Source organism: Bubalus bubalis, chromosome 4 (assembly GCF_019923935.1).
Source record: "Bubalus bubalis isolate 160015118507 breed Murrah chromosome 4, NDDB_SH_1, whole genome shotgun sequence".
NCBI classification, from domain to species: Eukaryota; Metazoa; Chordata; class Mammalia; order Artiodactyla; family Bovidae; genus Bubalus; species Bubalus bubalis.
Window position 1 is genome coordinate 61,832,494 of NC_059160.1, and position 6,849 is coordinate 61,839,342.

The 6,849-nt window shown below is 36.5% G+C and overlaps 1 pseudogene; it reads left to right on the forward strand.

The window, feature by feature from the left end:
- Positions 1 to 1,341: 1,341 nt before the first annotated feature.
- LOC102411721 overlaps positions 1,342 to 6,849 on the forward strand; it is a 23,208-nt pseudogene continuing 17,700 nt past the window's right edge.

Consider the following 6,849-nt stretch of genomic DNA (forward strand, 5'->3'; position numbering starts at 1 on the left):
ATTGTAAAGTAATTAGCCTCTAATTAAAATAAATAAATTTAAATAAAAAAAAAAGCCTACTAACAATAAATGCTGGAGAGGGTGCGGAGAAAACACTTACACTGTTGGTGGGAATGCAAACTAGTACAGCCACCTAGGAGAACAGTGTGGACATCCCCTAAAAACTGGAAATAGAACTGCCATAGGACCCGGGAATGCCACTGCTGGGCATACACACTGAGGAAACCAGAACTGAAAGAGACACATGTGCCCCAATGTTCGTCACAGCACTGTTTACAATAGCCAGGACATGAAAGCAACCTAGATGTCCATCAGCAGATGAATGGATAAGAAAGCTGTGGTAGATATACACAATGGAAATATTACTCAGCTATTAAAAAGAATGCATTTGAATCAGTTCTAATGAGGTGGATGAAACTGGAGCCTATTATACAGAGCAAAGTCAGAAAGAAAAACACCAAATCAGTATATTAATGCATATATATGGAATTTAGAAAGATGGTAATGATAACCCTATATGCGAGACAGCAAAAGAGACACAGATGTAAAGAACAGAATTTGGACTCTGTGGGAGAAAGCGAGGGTGGGATGATTTGAGAGAATAGTGCTGAAATATGTATATTATCATATATGAAATAGATCACCAGTCCGGGTTTGATGCATGAGACAGGGTGCTCAGGGCTGGTGTACTGAGATGACCCTGAGGTATGGGATGGGGAAGGATGTGGGAGGAGGGCTCAGGATGAGGAACACATGTACACCCATGGCTGATTCATGTGAATTTATGGCAAAAACCACCACAATATTGTAAAGTAATCAGCCTCCAATTAAAATAAATAAATTTAAATAAATAAAAAGTCCAACAGCATAGCTAAATCCCACCCAAATGAATATAATGAGTAAAAGACAAATACTCAATATTTTATTGGAAGATCTGGGACATGCAATAACATAAGAAAACAAAATAGGAAAATATGAGGGAGAATAAATAAATGATTTCATTTGATTGATTTCAAAGCCTTATTCAAATTTTGCTTTTCTGAAATGAAGGTCTTACATGCCATGCAATGAATGATATCACTCATGGTTCAGTTTAATCAGAAACATTTTGTTTTCAATAGTAATATGCAGTAAAATTGTATGTCTCAAACTGATGTCTTAAAATTGATGAAATTTTATAGTTTTTTAAATGTTGAGGAAATTCTTACATATTCAGAAAACTCAAGAAACACTAATAGGAAAGCAGTGTTATTAATAAGGGAATTTGGTTTCTAGATGAAAACTGGAGATTATTTAAAATCAGTAGATAATCATAGCAACAAGCAGTGGGAAAATGTTAATATGAGCAGGTAAATGTGTATTTATGTATTTTGGAATAAATAATGTATAAGTAATTATAGATTATGTATTGTAGAATCACATATTACTTTATTTGTTCACAATCATTAAACAAGTAGAACATTAAAACAAGTTTTAATACAGGATATCTGAAGCAGAAACTAAGTGATACAATCAGAAAGAAGAATGGGTAGAACAAGACAAAAAAAAATTAAAATGAAACATTGATCTTAAAATCCCATGAAATATGTGAGTTTGGGTATATATATATATATATATATATATATATACACACACACACATACATATACATATACATGTATATATATATATATTTGAGCATAAAGAAACTTTTTTCCATACATTTAATTCTACAATCGAATGCTAGATTATTAAATATCTGTTGCCAAGTGAAAGAAATGAAGTTAAGTTTGTTAATATTAGTTCAGTAAAAATAAAAATGCAAAAAGGTAAATTCTTTTGTGCCTTACATTATGCAATGGAATGTTATTCAGCCATAAAAAGTAGGAAATTATATCACTTGCAGCAGCATGATTGGACCTTGAGGGTATTATGAAGTGAAATAAGTCAGAAAGACAAAGATAAATCCTATATAATCTCATTTATATGTGGAATTAAGAACCAAAAACAAAGAAATCAACCTCATAGAGAATGAGATCATATTTGTAGTTACCAGAAGAGGGAGGGCAGTGGTGAATGAAGAACATGATGTTAACACCACTGTAAGGTATATATTTGAAAGTTGTTAAGAGAGTAATCCTAAGAGTTTTCATCATAAGGCAAAAAACAGTATTTTGTATCTATATGAGATGGATGTTCACTAAACTTATTGCAGTAATCATTTCACAATATATGTAAGTCATTACACTGAATGTCATAAACTTGCCATCTGTGATGCATGTCAACTATATCTTAAAACAAGAAAAAATTAAATATAAAAATCCTATAAAAAAGAAGAAACTATAAAAAGAAGAGCACTGTAAATTTAAACAGAGTGGAGGTTATTTGAAAAGACTAAGGTGGAATTAAATAAAATAGAAAATAGAAAAATATTTGAGAAATCATCAAGATTAATGAAGGCATGCCAATAATGTGGCATTGATGTAAGAATAAAATAGATCAGCAGAAAGAATAAAGAGTGAAGGAATAATCTATACAAGTATGGTAAAATGAGGTATGACAAAGCAAGGGATCACAAGGAGTCAGACATGACTGTGCAACTAGCGCACACACACACATCCTAGGTGATGCAGGGATAAAGAATCTGCCTGCCAATGCAAGAAACCCAAGACGTGAATTCAATCCCTGGGTCCGGAAGATGCCCTGGAGTAGGAAATGGCAACCTACTCCAGTACTGGGAAAATTCCATGGACAGAGGGGCTTTAGGGGGAGGGAGAGACTATGATCCGTGGGGTCGCAAAGAGTCAGAAACGACAGACTGACTGAGCACGCATGTATATCTCAAAGATGACTTTTACAGCTCAAATTCTATAATAATAACCTACAAATTATATAATGTTAAGTAGTGAATACAACAGAGAAGGCAATGGCACCCTACTCCAGTACTCTTGCCTGGAAAATTCCATGGACTGAGGAGCCTGGTGGGCTGCAGTCCATGGGGTCGCTAAGAGTCGGACACGACTGAGCGACTTCATTTTCACTTTTCACTTTCATGCATTGGAGAAGGAAATGGCAACCCACTGCAGTGTTTTGGCCTGGAGAATCCCAGGGATGGGGGGAGCCTGGTGGGCTGCCATCTATGGGGTCGCACAGTCGGGACACGACTGAAGTGACTTAGCAGCAGCAGCAGCAGCAGCAGTGAATACAAACACAATTTTTGAAAGTTAAATCAATACAATATTGTAAAGTTGAAAAATTAAATTAAATTAAAAAATAAATAAAAAAGAATAAATAAGAAATACAGATGAGATAGACACTTCTTAACAATTCAATAGAATATAAAAAATTATAAAAAGAAGAAAGAAAAGAATTTTTATGCATGTATTGTGCACAGTCGCTCAGTCATGTCCCATGGACTGTACCCTCCCAGGCTCCTCTGTCCATGGAATTTTTCAGGCAAGAATGCTGGAGTGGCTGTATTTTCACCTTCTTATAGTTTCCTTTGTTATGCAGAAGCTTTTAAGTTTAATTAGGTCCCATTTGTTTATTTTTGCTTTTATTTCCAATATTCTGGGAGGTGGGTCATAGAGGATCCTGCTGTGATGTATGTCGGAGTGTGTTTTGCCTATGTTCTCCTCTAGGAGTTTTATAGTTTCTGGTCTTATGTTTAGATCTTTAATCCATTTTGAGTTTATTTTGTGTATGGTGTTAGAAAGTGTTCTAGTTTCATTCTTTTACAGGTGGTTGACCAGTTTTCCCAGCACCACTTGTTAAAGAGATTGTCTTTTCTCCATTGTACATTCTTGCCTCCTTTATCAAAGATAAGGTGTCCATAGGTGTGTGGATTTATCTCTGGGCTTTCTATTTTGTTCCATTGATCTATATTTCTGTCTTTGTGCCAGTACCATACTATCTTAATGACTGTGGCTTTGCAGTAGAGACTGAATGGATAAGAAAGCTGTGGTACATATACACAATGGAGTATTACTCAGCCATTAAAAGAATACATTTGAATCAGTTCTGATGAGGTGGATGAAACTGGAGCCTATTGTACAGAATGAAGTAAGCCAGAAAGAAAAACACCAATACAGTATACTAACACATATATATGGAATTTAGAAAGATGGTAACGATAACCCTGTATGCGAGATAGCAAAAGAGACACCGATGTATAGAACAGTCTTTTGGACTCTGTGGGAGAGGGTGAGGGATGATTTGGGGGAATGGCATTGAAACATGCATAATATTGCATATGATATGAATCGCCAGTCCAAGTTTGATGCATGATACTGGATGCTTGGGGCTGGTGTACTGGGATGACCCAGAGGGATGGTACGGGGAGAGGGAAGGGAGGGGGGTTCAGGATGGAGAACACGTATATACCTGTGGCGGATTCATGCTGATGTATGGCAAAACCAATACAACATTGTAAAGTAATTAACCTCCAATTAAAATAAATAAATTTATTAAAAAAAAAGAATGCTGGAGTTGCCCTTTCTTACTCCAAGGAATCTTCCTGACCCAGGGATCAAACCCATATCACTTGATACTCCTGCATTAGCAGGCAGATTCTTTATCACTAGTGCCACCTGGGACACACTTTTATTCATAGACATATTTATTATTTTAAAAAATAAACAGAACAAAAAATAAAGAAACTCCAACTCATTTAAAAATTTCATAAACCATAAAATTATTTTAAAGTATATAGAACATGTATTTACTAAGGATAGAAAATTAAACAAATTTTAAAAGATAAATAAATCTAAAAGTGGATTGTTTTAAATTTTAAGAGAAATAAGAATTATAAACTTCTCAGAAGTTAACAAATATGAAACAGAAAAATATGTAAAGTTGCAAATAAGAAAGAAGATATAAACTCTAGCAGAGAATAAATTAATATAACTTTGTAGGTTTTTTATCACAACTGTACAGCAACAACAATAAACTGTGAAGACCCAGAGTTAATGAACCAGGACTTAGAAAAACAAAATTTTATAATTAACTCTAGATGTAGAAAACTTACATGTATTAATCTCCATACAACATTTGGGAAAGCAAGATTTATCATTAAAGAGGCAAAAGAACCAGATTTCTGCTGTTGTTCAATTGCTAAGCCATATCTGACTCTTTGTGCCCCCATGAACTGCAGCACACCAGTCTTTCCTGTCCTTCACTATCTCCCACAGTTTTGCTCAAACTCGTGGCCATTAAGTTTAGCCATCCAACCATCTCATACTCTGTCGTCCCCTTCTTTTCCTGCCTTCTATTTTTCCTAGCATCAGGGTCTTTTCCAATGAGTTGGATCTTTGCATCAGGTGGCCAAAGTATTGGAGCTTCAGATTCAGCATCAGTCCTTCCAATGAATATTCAGAGTTGATTGCCTTTAGGATTGATTGATTTGATCTCCTTGCAGTCCAAGGGCCTCTCAAGAGTCTTCTCCAGTATCACAGTTTGAAGAGTCTTCGGCACTCAGCCCTTTTTATTGTCCAGCTCTCACATCCATACATGACTACTGGAAAATCATAGCTTTGACTAGATGCACCATTTTCTGCAAAATGATGTCTGTGCTTTTTAATACATTGTCTAGGTTTGTGATAGCTTTCCTTCCAAGGTTCAAGTGTCTTTTAATGTCATGGCTGCAGTCACCATCTGCAGTGATTTTGAAGCCCAAGAAAATAAAATCTGTCACTGTTTCCATTTTGTCCTCATCTATTTGCCATGAAGTGATGGGACCAGATGCCATGATCCTCATCTTCTGAATGTTGAGTTTTAAGCCAGGTTTTTCTACTCTCCTCTTTCACCTTCATCTAGAGGTTCTTTCATTCCTCTTCTCTTTCTTCCATAAGTGTGGTGTCATCTGGATATCTGAGGTTATTGATATTCCTCCCAGCAATCTTGATTCCAGCTTGTGCTTCATCCATCCCAGTGTTTCTCATGATGCACTCTGCATATAAGTTAAATAAACAGGGTAACAATATACAGAGTTAATGCACTCCTTTCCCAATTTTGAACCAGTCTGTTGTTCCATGTCCAGTTCTAACTGTTGCTTCTTGACCTGCATACAGGTTTTTCAGGAGGCCGCTAAGGTGATCTGGTACTCCCATTTCTTTATGAATTTTCCACAGTTTGCTGTGATACACACAGCCATCTAGTAAACTCAACATTCAAAAAACTAAGATCATGGCATCTGGTCCTATCACTTCATGGCAAATAGATGGGGAAACAATGTAAACAAGACAGACTTTACTTTTATGGGCTCCAAAATCACTGCAGATGGTGACTGCAGCCATGAAATTATAAGACTCTTGCTTCTTAGAAGAAAAGTGACGACCAACCTAGATAACATATTAAAAAGCAGAGACATTATTTTGCCAACAAAGGTCCATCTAGTCAAAGGTATGGTTTTTCCAGTAGTCATGAACGGATATGAGATGTGGACTATAAAGAAAGCTGAGCACCAAAGAATTGATGCTTTTGAACTGTGGTGTTGGAGAAAACTCTTGAGAGTCCTTTGGACTGCAGGAGATCCAACCAGTCTGTCCTAAAGAAAATCAGTTCTGAGTATTCATTGGAAGGACTGATGCTGAAACTGAAGCTCCAATACTATGGCCACCTGATGTGAAGAACTGACTCATTGGAAAAGGCCCTGATGCTGGAAAAGATTGAAGGCAGGAGGAAAAGGAGATGACAGAGGATGAGATGGTTGGATGGCATCACTGACTCGATGGACATGAGTTTGAGCGGGATTCAGAATTTGGTGATGGACAGGGAAGCCTGGCGTGCTGCAATCCACAGGGTCAGAAAGAGTCGGACACGACTGAGTAACTGAACTGAACTGACCTGACCATCCACATGGACGGGTCATGG